The sequence below is a fragment of the Aotus nancymaae genome, unplaced genomic scaffold (genome assembly GCF_030222135.1).
Source record: "Aotus nancymaae isolate 86718 unplaced genomic scaffold, 86718_ANA_hifiasm-v0.15.2.pri h1tg000016l, whole genome shotgun sequence".
Lineage (NCBI taxonomy): Eukaryota > Metazoa > Chordata > Mammalia > Primates > Aotidae > Aotus > Aotus nancymaae.
The window spans coordinates 55784841-55810403 of record NW_026988428.1 but is presented as its reverse complement, the minus strand read 5'-3'; the positions used below and the strand labels follow the sequence as shown (position 1 = coordinate 55810403).

Sequence of the window (25563 nt, the reverse complement as noted above, 5' to 3'; positions counted from 1 at the left end):
GCTCAAAATAGGAGTCAAGCGGAAGGAGATTCATCATAGCCCTATTAAAAATATGTAAATATGGGAATGAAGTCATTTTAAAGCTATACAGTGCTCCTCCTTTATGAGTTAAGATCCCTTGAGCAAGTGGTGGCCTATGCCAAGGACAGAGCTCGGGGAACTTGCTCTTTCTTCCACAATGGAAACCCTTTTAAGATTAAAGACTGTTTGAATTGCAAATTGTATATGTTTTTCTGTAATCAGAACCAAGTTAATAATGGCAGGAAATCTGATGCAAAATAGAACAAAAAAAGTTTTGGGAATAAAGGTTCTATATTGTGTTTGGTTAAAATTTTTAAAATTAATACATTAAATCTCATTTTTGTCCCCAGTTATTAATGGAATTTGAGAAACTTTGAAAAGTAGTCTGGATAGGAAAGCTCGAAGAAGGAAACTGACACACAGAGACATAATTTGACTTTCCAGAGTCCAACTGTCAATGACGAAGCTGAAATTGGAAGCTAGGAATTCTACCTGAAACTTTGCCAGTAAAATTACTTCTTTTAGGATTTCCGCATCTCTACTCCTGACAAAAATTTATTTACCTCTGTTGTCTACATGGTGAACTTAGGAGAGTAAGGAGTAGAGTTTTTACATGAAAAATCTGGAATATCTCATATGCTATTAACACGCCTTTTATGCTCTCCTTGCCAAGCTGTTGAGTGGCTCTTGATCTTTTGACCTTCTGATTTTCCAAATCTTTTATTGCTATTCTGGTGATAATAAAGACCAGCACTCATTAGGTGCCTACTGGGTACCTGGGATGGTTCTAAGTGATGTGAGGATCACAGCAACCATATGCAGTAGGTGTTATTGTTTCTCAGACTTTACAGATGTGGAAGCCGAGGCATGAGATTATACAGCTAGTAAGTGAGAACAGAAATTCAAACCAAGCAGTCTAATTTCAAGGCCTGCATTCTCAACCCCTGTTGGCTTTCCAAAAATGTGTATTAGGAAAACAGTGGAAGGTGCAAGGGGCTGGAAAAGAGCGTACTTGGGTTCCAGGCACAGTCCTGCCACTACCCTAAATCAACTCATTTTTCTTATCTGTAGAATGAAATGAACACATGATTATGTCTTTTTCAATATCAACTTTGCACCCGTGCACTGATACCTCATGAAAATAAATTTTCAGTAACATTTTTTTCTGCATTCTTCTTTAGCTTTAGTTTCAGAAATGGTTATGTTAAATATTTGTAATGTACAGTGAATCTAGACCTTTGTTTGTCATGCACTTTTCACTTTGTTTTAATTGAATTCTTTTGGGTGCAATGAATAGGGGGAGCAGAGCTAGCTGAAGACTTTCTAGCTGTGTGAACTTGAGCACATTTCTTAATCTCTCTATGCCAGTTTTCTCATCTATCAAATGAATATAACAAAGGTACCTCTCTGCCAGTGTATGTTGGAAAGAAGCAAAAATTAAACTTTTAATTGTGGAGCCATATTCCAATCGGTAAGAGCAGTGTGGTTTTGCTGTACGACAGTATGGGCTGCAGTTGGCATATTAGTTGTTCAGTCAGATGAATGATACGGAATATGACAAATCTACATTTGTAAGAGGAGAAATGCATCAAAGGTAGAGGTTTAGGGCAGAGGATGACTGACCCAGTGGGGCTATGTCGAGATTATGCCTGTAATCTCAACACTTTGGGAGGCTAAAGTAGGAGGATCACTTCAGGCCAGGAGTTCAAGACTATCCTGGGCAACATGGCGAAACCCCATGTCTACAAAAAAATAAAAAAAATTAGCTGGGCCGGGCGTGGTGGCTCACGCCTGTAATCCCAGCACTTTGGGAGGCCGAGGCGGGTGGATCACGAGGTCAATAGATCAAGACCATCCTGGTCAACATGGTGAAACCCCGTCTCTACTAAAAATACAAAAAATTAGCTGGGCATGGTGGCGCGTGCCTGTAATCCCAGCTACTCAGGAGGCTGAGGCAGGAGAATTGCCTGAACCCAGGAGGCGGAGGTTGCGGTGAGCGGAGATCACGCCATTGCACTCCAGCCTAGGTAACGAGCAAAACTCCGTCTCAAAAAAAAAAAAAAAAAATTAGCTGGGCATGATGACGCACACCTGTAATCCCAGCTACTCAGGAGGCTGAGGAGGGAGGATCACCTGAGCCTAGGAGATCAAGGCTGCAGTGAGTCTTAATTGCACCACTACACTCCAGCCTGGGTGACAGAGTGAGACTCTGTTTTTTTTTTGTTTTTTTTTTTTTTTGAGACGGAGTTTCGCTCTTGTTACCCAGGCTGGAGTGCAATGGCGCGATCTCGGCTCACCGCAACCTCCGCCTCCTGAGTTCAGGCAATTCTCCTGCCTCAGCCTCCTAAGTAGCTGGGATTACAGGCACGCGCCACCGTGCCCAGCTAATTTTTTATATTTTTAGTAGAGACAGGGTTTCACCGTGTTGACCAGGATGGTCTCGATCTCTTGACCTCGTGATCCATCCGCCTCGGTCTCCCAAAGTGCTGGGATTACAGGCGTGAGCCACCGCGCCCGGCTGTTTTTTTTTTTTTTTTTAAAAAAAAGTACCTCTCCCATAGCATTGTTCAGAGAATTAAGCCAGATAACACATATGAATGCTTAGCACATTGCCTGCTCATAGGAACTACTATAAAATATCTAAATGTTTGCTGTTATGGTTATTATTGACCATCTGAGTCTCATCTACCTTCCCTATCTCTCCATGCTACGAGTTCTCCTGCCAGGATTGCCAAATTGTTTTGCTTTTTGGTGACTATATTCATGAATTTGAAAGGTTAAGATGCCATCAGAAGTTACCATCTGCTCAAGATAGAAATAGTGCAGCAGCATGGAACTTTAGAGGTTGTGTAGACCAGCCCTTTCATGTGATTAATGTAATAGTCTGAAAGATCAAGGACTTGTCCAAGAACCCTCAGCTAACTTGTAGAGCACAGAGATAAGGCCCATGGATTCCAGCTGCCGGTTCCAGCGTAACACTGCTACCTCCGTAGACACCTTGCTACCTCTGTGTTAGATAAAAAATGCGAACGCTCTTGGAATTTGTAAAAGGAACAATGATGCACATTGTAAAAGTTTAAATTAGGCAAGTTGCCATAGTGTCTCAGATTCATTACAGCTTTAGATTTTAGATTGTGTATCTTTCTGGCAGACTTCTGAAGAGGATGCTAGGAAATACACTTTAGGCTGGCAGGGGTGTAGAAACGGTCATCTTTCTTATTGAATCTTAGGAAATTGAAGTGCTTAGTTCCTTTTGTATGTTGAGTGAAGTAACATGTAATTTTCAATAGCATGGGAAGAAGTGGACTTGATATACTTAGAGAAGGTGGAAAGAAAAAAAGATTTTTAAATAGCTGTTCACGTAATTTATATAGGGAAATATTGGCCGGGTGCGGTGGCTCACACCTATAATACCAGCACTTTGGGAGGCTGAGGTGGGCGGATCATGAGGTCAAGAGATGGAGACCATCCTGGCCAACATGGTGAAACCCTGTCTCTACTAAAAATACAAAAATTAGCTGGGCATGATGGCACGTGCCTGTATTCACAGCTACTCAGGAGGCTGAGGCAGCAGAATCACTTGAACCTGGGAAGCAGAGGTTGCAATGAGCCAAGATCGTGCCACTGCATTCCAGCCTGGTGACAGAGCGAGACTCCATCTCAAAAAAAAGAAAAAAAAAGGGAAATATATGATTAAATAGTGTAATAATGTTTGAGACAAATCTAATGGGGTCAAAATTCGTCCACTTTAAGATACAAACAAAAATAGAGCTGTTTCCATAATGTATTCTCACTTTTTTTTTTTTTTTTTTTTTGAGACAGAATTTTGCTCTTGTTGCCCAGGCTGGAGTGCAATGGTGCAATCTTGCCTCACTGCAACCTAAGCCTCCTGAGTTCAAGCAATTCTGCTGCCTCAGCCTCCCGAGTAGCTAGGATTACAGGCACCCACCACCAAACCCAGCTAATTTCTTATATTTTTAGTAGAGACAGGGCTTTACCATGTTGGCCACGTTGGTCTTGAACTCCTGACCTCAAGTGATCCACCTACCTTGACCTCCCAGAGTTCTGGGATTACAGGCATGAGCCACTGCACCTGGCCTTATTCTCCCTTCTGAGCCCCCACCTTACTGGGCAGGTTGAAAGAATTAAAAAGTGAACACAGAATAGCTGTATCAAATCCTCTCTCTTTATTAGTTTTCCCATTTCCCTGTCCAGGCCCAGGAGCAGGATGGGGTGAAGAAGAGTGGCCTAGGATGAAAATGTAAAGAGACACCATTCTCAGGTGCCAACCCTGCACCCACAGGGCCCTCCCTGAGAGCAATGATGCCTCTTTACATTGTGTATCCCCCTAGGGGCCGCACAAATCTCGCCCTAGTGCAGCCTCTGCCCCTGTCCCGACTAAAGAAACCATCTTTGGGGGAGGCTGCATCACTCTGGCTAGGGCTGAGAGTGTGGGCTGTCACATTTGTGCATGCTGGTCCTTGGGTTGACCTCTGTGTCTTTCCTGGCTTCCACACCCTATTCTGGTCTCTACTCTGAGGGGCTCTGTCCTTGTTGAATCAGTTGCTGATGCAATTTGCCCCACCTGGACTTTGAGCCAATGAATCTATTGCTGACCTACCGTTGCCTTTGGACTTGAGGTACCCACCGGCACCCCGCCCCGCCTCTCCATCCCAAGGTTTCCTCAGTCTTCCTTTGTTTTGTGCATGCATGTGCATGTGTGTGTGTGTGGTGGGGTGGAGAGGGCAGAACAGAGCATAGGACTTTTCGTTTTCCCTGCTCATGTGCACCAACTGCAAGGAGTAAATAACCAACTTCAACTCAATCAAGATGTTTTCCTTCCTTTAGCAGTGGTTTTTTATTTCTCTCTCACCAGGTTAGATGCATACAAGGCTAAAAACAGGGATTCCCAGAGAGTCCTGTGCTTTCACTACCACCCTCAACTCCTGCCACCAAGAAATGTCCATGAAAGAGGACTGTCAGCCCACAGAGGCGTAGATTCCTTTACGCAACTGATAGACTTCTGCCCCACTACCATGGAAGCCAGATATTAACACCGACATGGAGAAAGCCTGAACCCCGCCTCTGAGTTCTTCATCCCTCCCCTACCTCTTCCTTTGCTCAAAATTCTCTCCTCTTCCTCCCTAGGTGGGTGAGAGCTCCCCCAGTGGCTGTTTATGATCTGTGTTTTGCTTTTGTTTTGTAAAGGGACGTATTTATTTTGGAGATCTTCACTGCTTTTTACACTCAAGTTCTGTCATTCGAGTTTGTTATTTAAGATTTCCAAAGGTTAGCTCTGAAACTCAAAGCCAATTCCTGGCCCCTCTGTTCTAGATGGTGGCCAACCTCCTATTGATAGGATAAAGGCCACTAATCCAAGGAAAGCAAGAATAAGACCTGTACAATATGGAAATATATTTCAGAAAGTAACGTATCTGTTACAAGTGACAATCACCTTAAAATAATTTTAATATTCCTTTAGTCATGGTTTAAGAATCTATCTCTATTTATATTTAAATATCTATATATCCATTTTGACATCTGAGTATGTATGCATATCTGTACACTCATGCATATATCAAAATACAACATTCTGTTTCATAAATGTGATATGATTTGCCAACTAAAAATAATATCAATTTTAAAGTAATATATTTGTTGTGGTGATATAAATACAGCTTCAACCCAGTTCCCTGTTATACCTTGCATATGTTTAAGAAAAGCAAACTAAATTTCTTTAAAGAATTCTAAATTAACCTAACACAGAATTTAGCATATTGTACACACTGAAATATTGAATAAACGGGTGAATGACTTTATCATGAAGGTCATTTAAGTTAGCCATTTTGAGCAGGGACACAACATGATAAGATTAGTGTTTTATTAAAAAAATATGGTAATGTTGTAGTAAATGAATAGAAAGAGAATGAGATAGGGAGCAACTGTAGTAACATATTCTAAACATACTATAGAAAAACTACTGGAAGAGATTCCTTTTCAATGATCCCCATACTCCAAATACTTAGACTTTGCACTGAACATATGATCATTTTCCAAGTCAGTTTTTTTTTTTTTTGACACTGAGTCTCAGGTCTGTCACCCAGGTTGGAGTGCAGTGGTGTGTTCCTGGCTCACTGCAGCCTCCACTTCCCAGGTTTAAGCCATCCTCCCACCTTAGCCTCCCAAGTAGCTGGGACCACAGACCTGTGCCACACAACCAGCTAATTTTTTTTTTTTTTTTGGTAATATTGGATTTCGCCATGTTTTCCAGGCTGGTCTTGAACTCCTGAGCTCAGGCGACCCACTCACCTCCACCTTCCAAAGTACTGGGATTACAGGCATGAACCACTATATCCATCCCCAAGTCTGTTTAAAGAAGCAGCAATTACTGCTTATTTTCACCCTTTAAAAAGACCTGAAAAAGGTTGGAAGTAATTCACTGTGTATTGGAGATCATTTCTTACAGGAGATAGGCAGTTGAATTTTCCAAATGATTTCTCTTTTATTTATTTATTTTTGACAGAGTCTCACTCTGTCACCCAAGCTAGAGTGCAGTGGCATGATCTTGGCACACTGCAACCTCCACCTTTTGGGCTCAAGCGATTCTCCTGCCTTATCCTCCTGAGTAGCTGGAACTACAGGTGCATGCCACCATGTATGACTAATTTTTGTATATTTAGTAGAGATGGGGGTTTCACCATGTTAGCCAGGCTGGTATCGAACTCCTGATCTCAGGTGATCTTCCTGCCTCGGCTTCCTGAAGTGCTGAGATTACAGGCATGGGCCACCGGGCCCGGCCCAAATTATCTCTTTACAATTTAGCTTAGTACCTGCTTTATATTCCTTATTCAGAGTGGGTACAAGAATTGTCAGTTTTAGGAATAGCAGTCTGGGGTCTTTATGGTTAACGAAACATAGCCCATAACCCACTCCTGTTTTCAGGGTGAAAGGCTAAAGAGAAGTTAATATAAGACTTGCAGAATCCTGTGATCCTGTGTAACGAATTATCACAAATTGAGTGGCTTAAAACAATACCCATTTATTGGCTCACAGTTCCAAAGGTCAGAAATCCAACACGGTCTGGCTGGGTTTTCTGTTGAGGGTATCATGAGGCTAAAATCAAGGTTGTCCAGGCTGAGTTCTTGTCTGTAGCCCTGAGGGAAAAAAAATCCATTTCCGAACTTATGCTTGTTTTTGGTAGAATTCAGCTCTTGGGGTTTTTAGGACTGAAGTCCTTGCTGCCTTGCTGGCTGTTAGCTAGGGCTTGTCCACAGGCCCTAGATGCTGCCTATATTCCTTGCCTTGTATCCTTTCTATTCTGAAGACATCAGTGACATGCCAATCCTCCTCCTGCTTCAGATCTGCATCTTCTCTGTTTTTGACTTCTGGACTAAAATTTAAGAAACATGTAATCGATTAGGTAAGGCCCATGCAGATAATCTGTCTTAAAATCACCTGTGTTATATAACAGAACCTATTGATGGAATAAAATCCATTATATTCACATTCCTGGGCATTATGCAGAGTATAGTTAACAATTTCACTAGGATCTTTGGGGTGGTCTTACTAGTTTGTCTACCAAGTTGTTATTATCTTTTTTTTAAATAGCAAGGTCATAAGCAAGCTCTTGCATGGAACAACCAAAGCACTTAGGAGAAACACAAGGAATATATGATTTAACTAATATTTTGTTAGAAAACCAGTTGTCTTTTATTTTTATTTTAAGTTTTGACAGAGTATCACTCTGTCATCCAGGCTGGAGTGCAGTGGTGTGATCTTGGCCCACTGAAACCTCTGCCTCCTGAGTTCGAGCGATTCTTCCACCTCAGCCTCCTGAGTAGCTGGGACTACAGGTGCATGCCACTATGCTTGGCTAATTTTTGTAGTATTAGTACAGACAGGTTTTTGCCATGTTGGCCAGGCTGGTTTTGCACTCCTAGCATCAAGCAGTCCATCTGCCTTGGCATCCCAAAGTGATGGGATTACAGGCATGAGTCACCTTGCCTGGCCAAAACCAGTACATCTTTTAATGAAGTTTATTTTCTAACATCTTGACTTTGACAGATCTACTATTAATAATCTTTAGAAATTTTACTTGTGTGTGATTCATTCACTTCAAAAGGTTACTACCATTCATATTCTCAAAACAAAGCAAAAACCCCAAAACAATTTCTTTATCTATTATTGGGAATAGGGAAGGAAAGGCTTTTACTGTTTGTACAAGAAAAAATAAGCAATGGCATATAGTTTATATGTAAATATTACCGGATGCAGTGGCTCACACCTGTAATCCCAGCAGTTTGAGAGGCCAAAGTGGATCACCTCACGTCAGGAGTTCAAGACCAGCCTGACCAACATGAAGAAACCCCCTCTCTACTAAAAATACAAAATTAGCCGAGCGTGGTGGCACACGCCTGTAATCCCAGCTACTTGGGAGGCTGAGGCAGGAGAATTGCTTGAACCCAGGAGGCAGTTGCAGTGAGCTGAGATTGCGCCATCGCACTCCAGCCTGGGCAACAAAAGCGAAACTCTGTCTCGTACATAAATAAATAAATAACAAGTCAAAGTGAATTTTAACGGTGAGGTCTTTGTTAATAAGTTCATCTCAGTGGTAAACTAAGCTAGCTTTCAAAGCTTTTTGGACTTTCTAGATTTAAAGAAGGAAAGTGGACAAGTTTAACCAACTCTATAGTTGGTGTCAAGGTTAGGGGAAGCCAGTTCTCTGCACAATATAATCCCCACTTCTCACATCAGTTGGAGGTCTGGGGGTGATCAAAGCCATCCTCAGCTTCGGTAGTTTGCTTAAGAGACTCAGAACGCATTGAAAGCTGTTATACTCACAGTTAATGGTTTGTTTTAGGAAAAGGATACAGATTAAAATCAGCAAAGAGAAGAAATAGGTGGGGTCTGGGGAGTTATCAGACACAGAGCTTCTGTTTTCCTCACCATGGAGTCAGGATATGTCACTTTGCTGGCATCGATGTGTGACAGTATGCACAGAGCATTGCCAGCCAGGGGAGCTCTGTTGAGCCTTTGGTGTCCAGAATTTCTACTGGACTTGACTACATCCTGTTGATGCGGCTGACCTTTAGTCTCCCATCCCTTTTGGATGTTGGGCCAGTAGTTTTAGTTTCTGGTCGCTTCTACAGGCAAAACTGATACTGCTGGCCCAAACCACCCATCATAAATTGCGTTGTTTGACTGTTCAGTGGCCAAAGCCTTCAGGCAAACAAAGACACTCCTATGACATTTTGAGTTTTAGGAGATCACCTTCTCATAGCTGAAGGCAAATGCCCATCTCTTTGGCCAAGGTGAATTCTTCACTCCCCTAATGGGGAGGAGAGGGAAGGGGGAAGATGAAGACAGTATACTATGTGTCAGACAGCATGCTCGGCATTGTCTCCTTTAAACCTTTGAACAACATTATTAGAAAGAGACTAATTATTCTTGTTTTACAGACAGCTGGCTTTAGCAAGATTAAGTAATTTATCCAACGCGATGTAAATAGTGTGGTGGAACCAGGATTTGCTCTGTTAGCCCAACTCCAAAGGGCGTCTCAAGCACTTCACTGGGTTGCTTCCACCAAAACTGAAAAGTATAATGATATGTCATATAATAACCATTTAGAAGCAATTATTCTCAAGAATTGAGTTTTCAGAGTAAAGTTGTCATTTAGATTTATAAGAATGTGCAGTGCTTCTTTAATAATGTGGGATATGGAGGAAGAAGGTTGATATATGGATGGTTACCTCATTGAATTCGTACCTTCTGAATGGAATCCAGTCAGCACTGTACCATTTAATGAATGCAAACTCATTTACAGGGGGTGTATTATATTCCAGGTGCTGTGCTGGCCATTGGTGACCCAAAGATGATGAAAAATATGTTCCTGCCCACAAGGAGTTAGCGATCTACTGGGGTATGTACAATGTTTATTTTGTTATTTTAAATATTATGTTTGTTTGAAGTAGTGTGTAGAGAGCTAATATGTAAAAAATATTTTACAAATTTGTAAGAATTTGGCACAGTTTTTTTTACTGAAGGTACTAATGCTAAAAAAGTTGATAATTTGGAGATTGTTGCTCATATAACCAAATGAATTAAAAACAGGTAGGTTTCTGTAGTAATAGGGCAGATTAAATTTTAAAAAAATGCCACTGAGACTTGTGTGTACTTCCTACAGTTGTGTGTACTTCCTACAGTTGTGTGTATTTGAAGGCAAATGAGAGTAGACTAGAAATGCCAGAAAAGCACATCACACATAGCAACAATGTGGATTTCTTCTTCACACATATAACATTGACTGTTCTGCTTTTTATCGGTTACTTTATTGATAATTGCTATCATTCGTCTTCTCTTACTTCATTAGTTCCTCCAATTGAGCAAAGTCTATATTGGGATAAAATATGTCTGTCCTTCCTTAATGTTGATTTTTGCCAAAATATATATTTTATTTGAGTCATAATAAAAATTATAATAGTTTGTTCTTACAGTAAACCATGCAGAATGCCATGAGTAGTCCTGAAGAACTAACTATAGTAAATGCAGTAAATATAAACAGAAAATACTATATTCCAGTGCTGTTTTCTGTCTTTTATAGCTTAATGTAGGGGAACAGAATTAGAAAATAAGAACTATAAATTGAACTTAATTTCCAATAGTTCAAGAAAATGCTATACAACTCTAACAACGATGTATTTGGATATATTTAATAATTGTTAATACACTATGTAGATTAAACATCGTAACTGCTGAGAGTGCAGTTCTGATATTTTAAAATGTGAGCACACCAGGAAAGAACATGCCTCTTTTCTTGTCAATATGATTTTAATTTTTAAAAGCATTTAATTACATAAACCATATCCATCATCTTTGCATAGATAAATGTTGTGGCAATGTTTTGAATGAACCTCTTGGTTTCCTGAAGAAATTATGGATACGCTATAAATTTACAAATGAAAGGTCATTCATCAGAGTTATAAATATGAGTGGTTCCCATGCTGATGTCCATGTAAACTTAAAGTGGTTTAATATATATTGGCTTTTGTGTACAGTTAGTACTGCAAAAGAATATAGATATTGTCATACTTACATGGTGTCATAACATTGGCAAAGTGGTGTGAACAACATGCAATATTTTTTGAATAGCATGGCATTTCTTTGAATTACTGCTGGCTACAGAACATAAATCAGCCTTAATGATGGATATTCCAAAGATGTTTATTAATCTATTCATTTAATTCAAAATACTCACTGTTGGCATTTATAGAGCCAGCTCATAGGAAGTGGCAAGTACTTCTAAACCTCTGCAGTTACTTTCAGGGGCCCCACAATTATGTCAGCTAAGTCTGGTACAGTTCAGATCAGAATGCATAAAAATTATTTCCTACTAGTATCTGCTAAAGATATTTAAGCAAAATGTATTTTCTTATGTGTGTCTAAAGAAAATCTCAGTTTGTTTCACCATTAAATGGATCTTACTCCATGGCTGTCCGTTCGAGTTCTCAGTTTTTAAAGCCTATTTTTCTTACTTTTTATTCTTTTTTCCTTCCTCTACCCCTTTCCTTTCTCTCTGTCTCTCTCTTTCTCCACTAGAAAATTATCCTGCATTGTGTAAGCTTTGATTGAAAAGGACTGGAAAACTGACAAAATTGCTCTGTACCAAACTAATGAACCGCATATGGCATATGATTTTGGTAATATGTAATAAGATTAAAGACAGGTAGGATGGACAGCAGTCAAGAGTACGGAGGGGAATTTACATTGGATGGGAAAGGTCAAAGAAAGCCAGTAACAGTTAATGGAAGGAGGCGTCAGCTATGCAAATACTATGGAGTAGGATAGTATGAATGTGTGTGCATGTGCTTTATTAACATATGAAAAATTCTGGTACAGAGCTAACTTCTGAATTAAAATAATGTAAACATAATCCAATTTCTCTCCATCTCTCACATTCCACTAATACAGCTTCAGTCTCTGACTTTATTTGGTAGCAAGATGGTGGCAGGGGCCTTGCTTCAAACGTGGTGTCCTCTCAGGCTTCAAGTCAAGCTGATAAAGAGAAGATGTCTTTCCCAGAAGCCCTATCAAAAATGTCTTTGTACTAATTTGCTCTGATTAGATCACTAAATAATCCTGCGCATCTCTCTTGGAGCAGAGAGCAGAATCACCTTTATAATTTTTCAGGCACTAGGTATTGGGTTTGTATCCCAGAAAGATACGGGGTACTATTAATTGAAAGAGGCTGCATTAATGCTAGGTAGCCAAAAAAAAAAAAAAAAAATGGGTTGCTGCCGGAAAAATCACAATGGACACATACACACATGAAAATTTGCATATCATTCTAGAAGATTTTAGATTTCCTAGCAATCTGTGGGCTCCAGTATAAGAAACTCTAATAGCGGCATTAGATCAATGCCTCCTAGAACAAACAAAAATAGCATTGATACCCATAGCCATCCAGGATAATGAGTTGTTACTGGGAATATTTCCTGAATAAAGAGACAAAATGAGTATAATATGTAATGAGTAGTTTAAATGATAATATCAAATTAAGAATAAAAAGAAGTTACCTCATTTTGTTAACTAAAGTGGAAATGAGTGGTTCAGCCTTGGGGGTGCTTCTTTGCTATTATTTGTACTAAAAAATGAGGCAAAATCTTTTATTCAAGGTAAGCACTTTATATTGGCAACATAAAAAGACATATTAGGGAAAGAAGTTTTCTAATGTTGATTCATTAGCATTTATTGCTATAGAAGCCTATATCTAAATCTCTTCAACTTCAGTTAAAGAACTATTAACCAGTTCTATGAAAGTAATTTGTAAAGAAAATCATTTTCAATAATTATATCAAATTGTGTGTTGATTGGCTGATTTTTTTTCTTAGCCATATTTTATTTTGGGACATGTTGATGAAGTCACTTATTTTCTTAATAATGATTTTTAATTGAGAAATTTAGACAGAATTGATAGAAGGTATAGGTCCGTCATAGGAAAACATGGGTACTTTATTTAAGAAAATTATACTTTGTTCTGGAGTACATGTGCAAATTTGTTACATAGGTATATACATGTGCCATGGTGGTTTGTTGCACCCATCAACCTGTCATCTACATTAGGTATTTCTCCTAATGCTATCTCTCCCCTAGACGCCCACCCTCGACAGGCCCCGGTGTGTGATATATCCATGTGTTCATTGTTCAGCTGCCACTTATGAGTGAGAACATGCAGTGTTTGGTTTTCTGTTCATGTGTTAGTTTGCTGAGAATGAGGGTTTCCAGCTTCATTCTTGTCCTTGCAAAAGACATGAACTCATCCTTTTTTTTTTTTTTTTTTTTTTTGAGACGGAGTTTCGCTCTTGATACCCAGGCTGGAGCGCAATGGCGCGATCTCGGCTCACCGCAATCTCCGCCTCCTGGGTTCAGGCAATTCTCCTGCCTCAGCCTCCTGAGTAGCTGGGATTACAGGCACGCGCCACCGTGCCCAGCTAATTTTTTTGTATTAGTAGAGACGGGGTTTCACCATGTTGACCAGGATGGTCTCGATCTCTTGACCTCGTGATCCACCCGCCTCGGCCTCCCAAAGTGCTGGGATTACAGGCTTGAGCCACCGCGCCCGGCCGAACTCATCCTTTTTTATGGCTGCATAGTATTCCATGGTGTATATGTGCCACATTTTTTTTTAATCTGGTCTATCATCGATGGACATTTGGAATGGCTCCAAGTCTTTGCTATTGTGAACAGTGCTGCAGTAAACATGCATGTGCGTATGTTTTTATAGTAGAATGATTTCTAATTCTTTGGGTATATACCCAGTAATGGGATTGCTAGGTTAAATGGTATTTCTAGTTCTAGATCCTTGAGGAATTGCCACATTGTCTTCTACAGTGATTGAACTAATTTACACTCCCACCAACAGTGTGAAAGTGTTCCTATTTCTCCACATCCTCTCCAGCATCTGTTGTTTCCTGACTTTTTAATGATCGCCATTCTAACTGGTGTGAGATGGTGTCTCATTGTGGTTTTGATTTGCATTTCTCTAATGACCAGTGATGATGAACTTTTTTCCGTATGTTTTTTGGCTGCATAAATGTCTTCTTTTGAGAAGTGTCTGCCTACACGGTGATTATTTTTCTATGCAACTGGGGAGAAAATAACCTTTTAACAAGGTGAAGACAAGAGTAGCTCTCACTGAGATGGAAGTCATAATTATGCTTTATTTTTACATAGATTCCTTAGTTTCTTGAAAGAAGGAGTTAGCTTGGAATTTTAAGTTGCTTCACCTGAGCACAACAGGAGTTTTTCCTCTTGAGCAACTCAAAATATCACTCAAAAATGGGAAAGCATTCCTTGTTTACCAGATATTTTTAAGGAGTAAATATGTTAAATAAAGAAGGTACAGTGTGTCACCTTTTTTCTCTTTGCACAAATGAAAACCCCGTAAATCTAGCCCTGCTTCTCATGAATGGATAAACTTTTGAACCAAAAATCTTCCATTATTACTAAAAGGAGTTGTTACTGCTCCTTAAGTTTAATACACCCAAGTTGTGGAGAAGTGTATCATTTTCCCCCTACCAATTAATGCCACTGACGTTAAGAGGATGATCAGTTTTCAAAATAGTTCTACAAAGGCCATCATACGTCTGATTATGAAGATTAACATGTTATTTAAAAAATAAATGTTTTCCGCAAACCTCTCTTTGCCACCAGTTCTTGCTTCGACTGAGACGTTCATGGATTTCTGCTCATTCTGCGTGTGTATAGATTTTGTTTAGTTTTCCTTTCTAGATTAAAACATATCTTTACATAGCGTCAACTATCTGTGAGTAGAAAACAGCAGGCAGTTCATTCGCAGAAAAGTGATTTACAGATTTTCTTGCTATGCATTCCTTTCTTTGAGTTTCAGTTCCAGTTTTAATTATAACCTGGCTAGAGAATTGCTTCTCTCCGTAGTAATATCAGTCATCAATTGAGTTTGGAGGAAAAGTAAATTTCTCACTTATATAAAGAATAAAGAACAAATTATATACATGAAAAAGTGTTAAGTTGTTTTTCAGTTTTGGTTGACAGAAATCAATGGATATTTTTAAGGCTGTAGGTTAGGGCAAGAAGACTATGTCACTCCTGTAGTCGTTTCTAAGGACAGAAGATAAAGGATCAAAATACCATAAGAGAAATCCAAAACATATTTTTTTTATTTGGTGTCCAATTTGGCTGTGTAGGTGTGAGTTTCAGATAAGATGAAATGCATTTACAGATGTGAGTTGTGCAATCATTGCCTATTATTAATTTTGTGGGCTTTTTAAGGAGAAGAATAAGTTTCATTGAGAACCCCAAAGCATAGATTTCTAAAGACAATTGCCTCTCTGAATAGGACATGAGCTAAGGACTGAACAGAAGGAGAAAATTCGCATACATTTTTGACTTTCACTTTAGGACTCTTGAAAGTTTCAGTCACTGATTGGGATTTTTCTCTGACTAGGAGTCAGAGACAAAGCAGCTAATCTAAATAATCTTTCCCAGGTCTTCTAAAAGTGCCTGCAGATGAAAACATGTCAGACAACTGGTCCAATAGGGCTTGAGGTTTTCTGTTTGTTTGTTTTAAATCCATTCTTTCTTGAGAAGGAAATAAAAGCCTGAGGTTGGTGACAGATTTGGGCCCTTGCCACATTCCCACCTCACTTTCATGGACATCTCTCTACTTCAGAGGAAGTTAATATTTTCCAGAGATGTTCCATAGGTATTCTAAATCATACTACAGACACCTGCTCCTATATATGGGTATGTTGTTCACCTAAGAAGGATCAGACTTGATTTTTTTTTTTTTTAGTGTGCTTCCTTTAAAAATCCCCATTAATCTCAGTATGCAGAATTTAGGGGGAAAGTTGGGTTAAACAGTTGACACTGTTTAATGTAAATGATTTATGATTATTCCTTATGTATACACAATAGGCTCTTTATAAATTAGATTGTCCTTGGAGTAACATGATACATAAATGTTATTGCTATAAATTCTACACTTGGCTATATATTTTGTATCATGTAACCAGTGGGCTTATAAATGCTGACTATTTCGACCTGCTCTTTCTACTCAATATTGTAAATGGTGACTTAGGTAAGCCTAACTGAGATGTATACAGAGGCAATCAAACTGCAAAAGAACAGGACACGCTGGCACTGCTCCAGCATGGCTTCTGGCTGTGTGCCAGAAGTGATGGCAGAAAGAAGAGACGGAGGAGAAGGCGAAACTCTTACGTATGTGTAGCACAAAAATGAATCTAAATTATTACTAATTTTTTTTCTTTTGCCCAGTAAAACCAAGAGTCTGGTGAGGGAGAAAAGGGGAAAAAACAGAGCAAACAGGAAAAAAGCATTAATAAAACCAATTTATCAAAATGTAGTTAGATGTTATTTCACAGGTGAATTTTCATTATAGCATTAAGCGAGGATAAAGTTAATAGCTCTGTAATTATAAATGTTTTAATATCAATACATATTTTATGTGTTTTTATTTGGTGTGTAATAGAAATAGTACATATTTTTACATTTCTGTGAATTATGAATTTGAGGAATTCGGTTTTGAAAATCACTTAATTCTATGGGTGCATCAAGACACTTTATTATGTGCATAATGCCCCCCCCCCCCGCCTTTTTTTTTTTAACCATGGTATCTTAGCTTACTATGATTTTCTTCCTAAGATCCTATAGAATTTGAGAGAAAAATCCCTGAATCATGGGTCACTTAGATTCAACTAATTGTTAAATATCAAACTCATCTAAAGTGTTGAGTTAGAGGGGAAAGTGTAGCACCCCTATAACTGACCAGCCAGGTTAATGATGTTGACTCCTTACCTGATCACACAGTCCTATTATCAGGGCTGATTGGAGTTGTACTATGCACTAATTTGTGTAAGGGAGAAGTGGGCTGTGAAGAATTCTGTTTATAGTGTCTATTCTGATAGTGATTTTATAGTCCATTTTATAGGCTAAGTGTTCCAGTTGATTCCCTCTCCCCACGCCCTCTTAAGTATTAATGTCTACACAATTGATCTGGTTACCCATGAAGCCAGTCCAAATCTGTTACAGTGACTGAAGATACAAGATCAGTAATTGTAAAACCTAGAGGTTACTGTCTTGCACAAAAGGACTAAATCTTAGCAGGAAATCCCCAAGTGAAAAAATTAAGGGACTGAAAGCACTCTCTATGTGTAATTTGTAATAACAGCATTATTTTTTTGGCTGTGATATTGAAGGATATATCCAAATGTGCTCCTTATGACTTTTGTAACATACTTTTAATTGTCATACTCGGGCTATCCTAGTGCATGCATGGGAAAGAATATACATATGCACATATCTCTATATTTGTAGGCACTATAGTCAAAACACTTATTTGCCTAGCTGACTTAGCTGCATAGTTGACTTACCCACCCACCATCAAACCCTCTAGAGGAAATAGGACAGAAAGGTCACACAGAAGCAGCAAGGCCAGTGATCTCTTAGAAAACAGTTATTTAAGTTCTCGGTGGCACTGCTCATCTTCTGGAAGGGAGATCACTCCATTCTCTGCCCATCCCTGTTGTCAACAGCAGTAGCTCTGGACTCTTGGAGTAGAAGAAGGAAGGCTATTCTACCTTATTCCTGCTGCACACTCAGGTAAGGCTTAACTGAAATCCCAGAGAGACTGCTGTACCAGACGGGCTAGACTGTGGGGAGATTCTAGTGCTGGTAGAGGTCTTTACAGAGCTCTCAGTTCATCTGTCCTGTCAATTGTAACCACCGTTTAAAATTCTACTTTTTCTTAGAGGAGGTTAAATTTAAATATAAGACCTCTAGATTTGTGCGCGCGCGCGCACACACACACACACACACACACACACACACACATAAAATCTGAAAAAGCCTCATCACTGTTTGTTCAGTTCAGAATACTTAGAGTCCCTGTCATTTACTGAAGACTTGCTTTGTGCCGGGAATTGTTCTTGGGCTTTGCATGTATTATATAATCTAAGCCTCCTACAGTACCTCATGAAACAGGCATGATTATTATACCCATTTTTTGAGCTGAGGAAATGGAGACAGAGAGAAATTGAATAACTTGCCGTGGTTCAACAGCTAGTAAGAGGTGGGGCTGGATTCACACCCAGGCAGAGTAATCTCAGGGCTCAAGCACACGTTTTTCTAGGTTGATTTGTAAGCAACATGGAACGCTTCATGTATAAGAAGAATGCAATGGGACCATGATTTAGCAGGAAATGGGATCTGTGTTTTTGTTCTGGTAATGGTCATGTGTCTTCCTCTCTCAGGCCATGATGTGACCAATGGCAAACTTTTTTTTGAGAGAGCCTGTGAAAACTGCATTGAATACTCTATGGCCACAGAAGAGAAAGGAATGTGCTGGTTGATATGAGGATCTGACCTAAGACCTTGCTTTCACTATAACTACAGTAAACAAGCCAGCTAATGAACCATAGATGTTTAGTGTGTCATCAGCATCTTTCAATTTTGTCATTCTGGTTAGCTACCATCAAGAAGGACGGAGTGCCCTCAATGAATATGCATTTAGTACTAGATATAGCAATTTATTCTTTTGAAAAGCACTTTATCATTTTGGGTTCGATAAATGTGTAAACAGTAATCAGTAGTTAGGGGTTTCAGGCGAAAATGGATGCCATTATTAGTGATTTAACAACTTTTCCTGTGAATTCCATGTGTGTCACTCAGACGGGATCATGCGACCCAGAGATACATGTATCCAGTTTTTAGAACAGCTCACTTTAAAAACCTCTTGTGCTATGAACCACTAGGCTCTCAGAACTAGAGTAGTTACTAATTTCCAGACTTTGGACGTGTAAAACGAAGTACTCACACAAAAAACCTAGATGCTGCATAGGTCAGAATATTTGCTTAAACTAATAATAAGATTAGCTTTTTCAGTTCTAGCTCTCCTTTTGCTATTTGCCTTGTTAACGAGGCCTTACTCCTGTTCGGTTACCTAGTGCCATGATCCCTCTATTTTTTGGACTTTTATTTTAATTTGAGCTGACTTTTCTAGTTCATGTAAAGAATTTCCATGAGAATAATAAAACATAAGGACTATTCATTAAATAAGAATGATGAAAACACGAAATTTCACCCAAACTGGGCAAAAGTGCATCTCACAGCACAGAATTCCATAACATTTTGAAATTTGGTCTTTATAGATATTTTTCTCTGCCTGAAACATGTGTGCTGGTTCTATTTATATAAGGGAATAGTGACATCCTGTGTGTAGCTAGACTAATTGCCTCTGTAATTAACCTATTTGAGGAGGAAGTTACACAGAAATAAAATATCACTGAGTACCGAAAGAGGCAATTTTGTTTTAAAGCAAACTTCTAACTTTACCAAAGGTTGTGGATAAAACAAAAAGGTTCTGTATCCTTCCCTTATTTTATTCAGCTTCTCCCTTCCCTCCTTCCCTTCCATCCTTTTTCTTTTCTTTCTTTTCTTGTCTCTACATAATTCCACTAGTCCTCTTCATTTTCTCCCTATGACTTTTATAAGCTAAAAATCTAATTGTTATGAGTGAAGATTCTATTTTTAAACCTAGAATTGGGGAGTGATGTAAGTATGGTAAAAAGAGGCAGCTTTTTTGTTTTCGAGGCGATTCAAATGTCTTTGCTGGCCAAGAGTAGGTAGGATATGTGTAGAATCATTTGGATGTCTTAGAGGCTGATGACAAAAAATGTTAGCCTTCTTCCTTATCCTTTGATAAAATATGTATTAATTAAATTTAGAAAAGAGCGTGAGAGCATGCAAAAGCAGGGTTTCTCTTAAAACTAGCAGAAATTATTGGAAAGCAATATGTTGCAATAGAAATAGTACAGTTTTTGGAGTCTGAATTATTCAGACCTCGTCCTAAAAGTATGACTGAGTGGGAGCAAGAGGAACAATTTCTTCCTCCATCCCCATTTTCTTTAGTGCGCCTTGTAAACATTTCAAAAGGTAATATGTTGCCCAGACATTTGAGAGGACAGTGGGAGAAAGTAAGAGCAAGATGCATGTAGAGAAATTAGTCAAAATTATCCTGTGGTGTGTGTCCTAACTCACCCACCAGAAAACAGCAAGACAGGAGCACGAGGGCCCTCGCCCAGCCCTAACCTCATAAGTAATCTTCTGCCTCGTAATCAAAATGATATTTTGAATCAGATCACTTAAGACTTTCTTTATGAGAGATAACATGATATAACTTTCAACTCAGGTAACTAAGTTTGTATTTTGCACATTATACTGACTTTAAAAAGCTCAATTTAAAGCTGTCCCAACTACCAAGAAGAATTTCCTTTTGAAAAATAGGAGAATTTTAAGCCAAAGAAAACTTAGTCACTGCATTATATACTCATTAGCATGGAAGAGTTGGAATAGAAATATTTCTGGGGTTCAAAACATGGGTGGATTTTGATGCCTCAGTTTCTTTGTCTGTGAAGTGGGGATAGAGATATACCTCCTTTGAGGTAATCATGAGATTTCAGTGAAGAAGCATGTGTGTAATATTACCCAGAGTGCCTGTAAATAAATGCTTAATAAATAGTAGCAAGTATTATTTTAGATAATATTTGACAAAGCAAAGTGATTTAGATACCAAATAGTTTATCGTAAAGGTAACTAACTTTATCTGGTTGAACTGTTCTTCAAGTGGATTCGATTAATGACCTGTGCTCACCATTTATTGTTTTGTAGTTTTTATTGTAGTAACCTTTCACTTTTATTGATAATTTATATTAGCAGTAACTAAATTGCCATTCTTAGAAGACAGTGAAAGGACATTTTTTTTTTGACAGTTAAGTATTGGGAAAGTTACAAAACAGAGGAGAAAGGAACACTTCAGAGAATTTTCCTGTGCATCACCTTTGTGATTAATCCTGTAATCTCTAATGATTATTGGAGTATGTTGCAAAGAAAGCTTCTTATTGGTAAAAGGAAATCCTCAACTTTATATAAAATAGTCATTCAATCCTAGCTGTTTTTTGGCATTTGTGCTAATTAAATGTAGTCTGTTATTATTGAGGTGTCCCACATTTTTACACAAACCTCCCATCTGTTTTATTGGTGATTTTCAATAAGATAGTAAAAAAAACTCAGAAAGCCATCCTCTAGAGATTCAGATTCAGTTGCTTCTTATTGTCACAAACTAGTTCATTCATCCATTCAACAAACATTTATTGGATGCCCATTACATGTCACACACTGTGCCAGTCTTGAAAATATGGTAATGAACACAGGAGGCAAGAAACGGATTTTATAGGCAGACAGAGCAGGCAGGTAACCCAAAACTAGGGGTTGCGATAAAGTATGTAAGTCTTAAACTACAGAAAATTCGTTAGGTGTTTTGGCTAAACTGAGGCGTACCATTTCAACTGCAGTTGGTATGGTAGGAGTAGTCCTACCTGCTTTTAGTTTCTGTAGCGTTTTCCCTTTGCTTCCACTGGAACCTCCTGCTTTGCGTTCTAGTTCCCTGTGATGATGGCATCTTCTCTAGACTGCAGGATTCTGAGGAGGCAGACAGGATGCACGTGTGATTCTCCTTCGCATCTTCGCACAGAACCGTACACTCGTGCATTACATATAGAAGGCACTAAATAAATGCTGTTGAAGGCATGCAGCAAGGAAGAAGTCCTAAAGCCTTGCTTCTCTTGTCTTAAAAAAAAAATTCTTAAATACTTCACCTTGATTCTCCTCTTTCATGTTAATGGTGGTACAGGAAGGTAAATAACCAAATGAAAGTTATTATTTCTCCCCGCATACCACTTACCTATTAGTATCTCAAAATTTAATCCACACCAAACTTCTCTGGAAGAAGTTAATTATTATTTGTAAAGACATTCGAAGTTTGCTCTACAGGAGTCTGACTTTATTTGCCACATGCAAATAAGAATGAAATAATTATTTGTGGTGCACATTGGGATCTCATGATCAGCCTTTTTTTTCTCTGCTGCTGGATCTGTCCAAAGGGTTAATGTTTAGGATACTTAGTGTCTAGTTTTAAAAAGTCAAAACTCTTGATTGGTTAATAGAAAGATACAACATGTAGCTAATGGTTTAGTACTCATTTGTCATCGCTTAAGTCCAAGTATTCTGAAACCGGAAAAATCATCATCTTTCACACAAAAAAACTAGTTTGTGGATTAAGAAAATTCAGAATTAAGGAAAGATTTGGGTGAAAAGAATGAAGTCCTTGCGTGTGTTCTGGTAGGAAACGAGGTGCGCTGAGATCGAGAGGCCTGGCGTGGTGTTGCCTGTGAACTGGGGTGTAATTTAGTGAGCTGACAGGAGGAGTGAAGTATCTCCTCAATATCTGTGTTTGGCAGAAGAGATGAATGCATACATCAGGAAACAATGTTGAAGTGTTTTATTTCCTTATTTCAGCCTGTCAAACTGTCAGTGTAGTTAATGGCCACCAAGAGAGAAAGAGAGAGAGAGGAAGGAGGAGGAACAGATTGAAACAAAGGTGCTATGGAATCTGTAAAGAAAGAAACCAGAAAAGCATTTGCATGTTTCTGTGGCATAATGGCCAGTCAGACAAAAAAATAACTCACTGTATTCATCTCTTTACTAAAGCCAGATGTGCTGGTTCCCTACCTACCACCCCTGCACCCCGCTCTTTCCTTCGTTTCTGTCCCTAATCATTGCTTCACTTAACTTTGAGCTCTGTGTTTCCTTTCACTGGAGTCTAGATTGATTATCAATAGAGGATTATTTTATGCTATATTGGTAGTATCCAATTTTGCTAGTTTTTTAAGTTTGCTGTCTTGTTTGTATTCTGTGGAAAATCTGATATTAGTGCTGTTTAATAATAAAAATGTTTGCTTTTATGTGAAAAATCTCGCCCCTCCCCCCCCTTTTTTATCCTTTTGAGCATTTGGAAATCTACAGAGAATAAATTGGGCAGGATTGTGACCAATTGTATCTTTCTTTTTCTTAAGAAATATGTTCGAAGTGAAATGCCTAGATCAGACATTTTACTAAATGTCTTAAACTAAACTTAGTACTAAACTATTCTAAACTTCTAGAAAAATTTTAGCACAGCCAGGGATTTCTGTTTCATAAAAGGGAAGTATTTATATTGGATCTTTTTATATCTGAAAATAAGTAATTTTCCCCTAGAAATAGAAAAGCCTCTTATCATTCACCTCGGTGTCAAACCCTGAATTTAAAAGCGATGAATACTTTTCATAATCAACAGTTTTGGTTGCCTTTAAACAGAAAACATCTACTTAGGAGAAATAAACAATTTGTTTTTTAAATATCAATGTAAAAATCTTATACAATGATCAAAGGAAAGGTATTGTGGGGTATTAAATACAGTGGGCCCTGAATCTGGTCTATCATCAAATCACCTTAAAGGCATTTTAAAATGCCCTTGGGTGCTTCTTTCAGATTTCTAGGTTGTGTATCTCCAAGGAGGGCACCCAGAATCTATGTGTAAAAGATGCACCCCTCACCATAACCCCCAACTCCTGACCCCCCAGGTGATACCGGTGATGAGCCAACAGATCCATGCTATCCTGGCACTGCACAAAGAGTTGCTGCCACGGCTGCCGTGATCTCTATGAATCTGGCTGATTTCTAACATTTTCATTTACACATTTGGGGCCAGTCACAAGCTTTTGAGGGACAAAGTTTATCAACTCTATACAATTTCTGTGACCTTTTCTACCCCTAAAATCTTGTGACTTCATTATAGTAACGAGGTCTAAAAATTTTAAAGTTTAAACTTAGTTAAAATACACACACATTGTTTTATATTAGTTTTTTTTATGTCCCTAGACGTAAACAAAAAAATACCAAAAAGTCAGACTCTCCCCTCTCGTCCCCAGTTTGATTTAAGCATTCTTGAGTGGGCCTCTTATTTCATAATACCAATCACACAAATTTAATCATTGAAATAAAAATGTACTGCTCTGCCCTTTAGATTGTTCACTGCTAAACTGAACTCTTCTCTACCCACCCAAACTTGCTTATATCTTAACAAATGATACCTACCAGCAGGCATCCTGTTACGTTAGAGACCAACAGTCACCTTTCTTGTCATTTATCTTTGATATCCTGGGTGGATTTTGCCTCATAAAATATTGTTCATCTGTCAGCTGCTCTTTATCTCCATCACCATACATCCTGGGCCAATCCAGGAAAGCCTGGATTCTGGAATATTCTCCCAAGTGAGAGTCTTTCCAAGAAGCCGCTCTCGTCCAGTAGACGCTCTGTACTTTACAGAGATTTTAAACCTGCAGATCTGACGATAGGTCTTCCCTAATGCAAAACTGTCAATGGCTTTTCATTGTGCTGAGGATACAGACCAAAATCTATGGCTCGGCCTGCAAGGCCCCATGGGAGCTCCCTTTTCCTTCTCCCCCACCTTCTGCACTCCAGACCCACTGGCCCCCTTCAGTTTCTCACTCATGGTTGCACTCCCTTCCCAGCTTAGGGCTACTGAGATTTTTCTTTTGTTTGTTTGGTTTGGTTTTTTTGTTTGTTTCTGCTAGAGGATTCTTCATCTCTAGTTCATTCTTTTCATATCAGCTGAATTGATATTCCCTAAGAACATTTCCTGATATTCCAGACATGATTGGGTCCACCTGGTGTATACTCTTATTGAATAACTTGCATTTTCCTACAGAGTATTTTTTTTACAATCTATAATTTCATATCATAAATGATATGAAAGTATTGATGGTTGGTTTTTTTTGTTTCTTTTTGAGATGGAGTCTCCCTGTTCTGTCACCCAGGCTGAAGTGCAGTGGTGCCATCTCGGCTCACTGCAACCTCCACTTCCTGGGTTCAAGTGATTCCCTTGCCTCAGCCTCCAAAGTAGCTGGGACTACAGGCACATGCCACCACACCCGCTAATTTTTTATATTTTTAGTAGAGACAGGGTTTCACCGTGTTAGCCAGGATGGTCTCAATCTCCTTACCTTGTGATCCGCCTGCCTCAGCCTCCCAAAGTCCTGGGATTCTGTAATCCCAGTGGCTGTCAGCCACTGTGCCTGGCATAGTTTTAATCTGATCTATAAGACTATAAATTTGGTAAGGGTAGGGATCTTGATTAACTTTTTCACCACTGATTTCCTAATTATTCAGTGTGTAGTACATAGTAGGTTCTTCAAGCGTTTGTTGAGTAAAGCAATAAATGAGGCAAGTGCTCCCTTATGCAGGAAGACCCCTGCCCCTGACACATACTTTCCCAGCCTTTTGGTCTATGCAGAGCATTACCATTTTTCTATAGCAAGGAATGGTGACTCCTCAGTCTGCCCCGATTTTGCATTCTCTTTCCCAGAAACATCTGAACTCCTGGCTTCAAACTTTTCTGTACTCCTCTGAGGTTAAGGAGTGTGAGAGCAGTTGCTCTAGGCCTGTTGCTCGATTCTTGAAAAAAGTGGTGCATAGTTCTATGGAGGAAATATGGGTAGAGAAGAGGTTCTTACACGATTTCTTTAAAGGAAATGAAGACTCCAGGTTCCGGACTCTCCTGTTTGTTCCAGTAAAGGGTTGCTCCATAGAGGG

The 25563-nt window shown here is 39.0% G+C and overlaps 1 protein-coding gene across 5 annotated transcripts in view; it reads left to right on the top strand.

The window, feature by feature from the left end:
- SOX5 (SRY-box transcription factor 5) overlaps positions 1-25563 on the top strand; it is a 1022042-nt gene that overhangs the window by 182480 nt on the left and 813999 nt on the right. For 4 of the 5 annotated variants that reach the window (XM_064377351.1, XM_012457140.3, XM_064377349.1 and 1 more), the window contains exon 3: positions 9864-9940. The gene's annotated coding sequence lies outside the window, so the exon portion shown is untranslated. Of the gene's footprint in view, positions 1-4919; positions 5170-9863; positions 9941-25563 lie in introns of those variants that run through there. The other variant, XM_064377353.1, reaches the window with a different exon arrangement.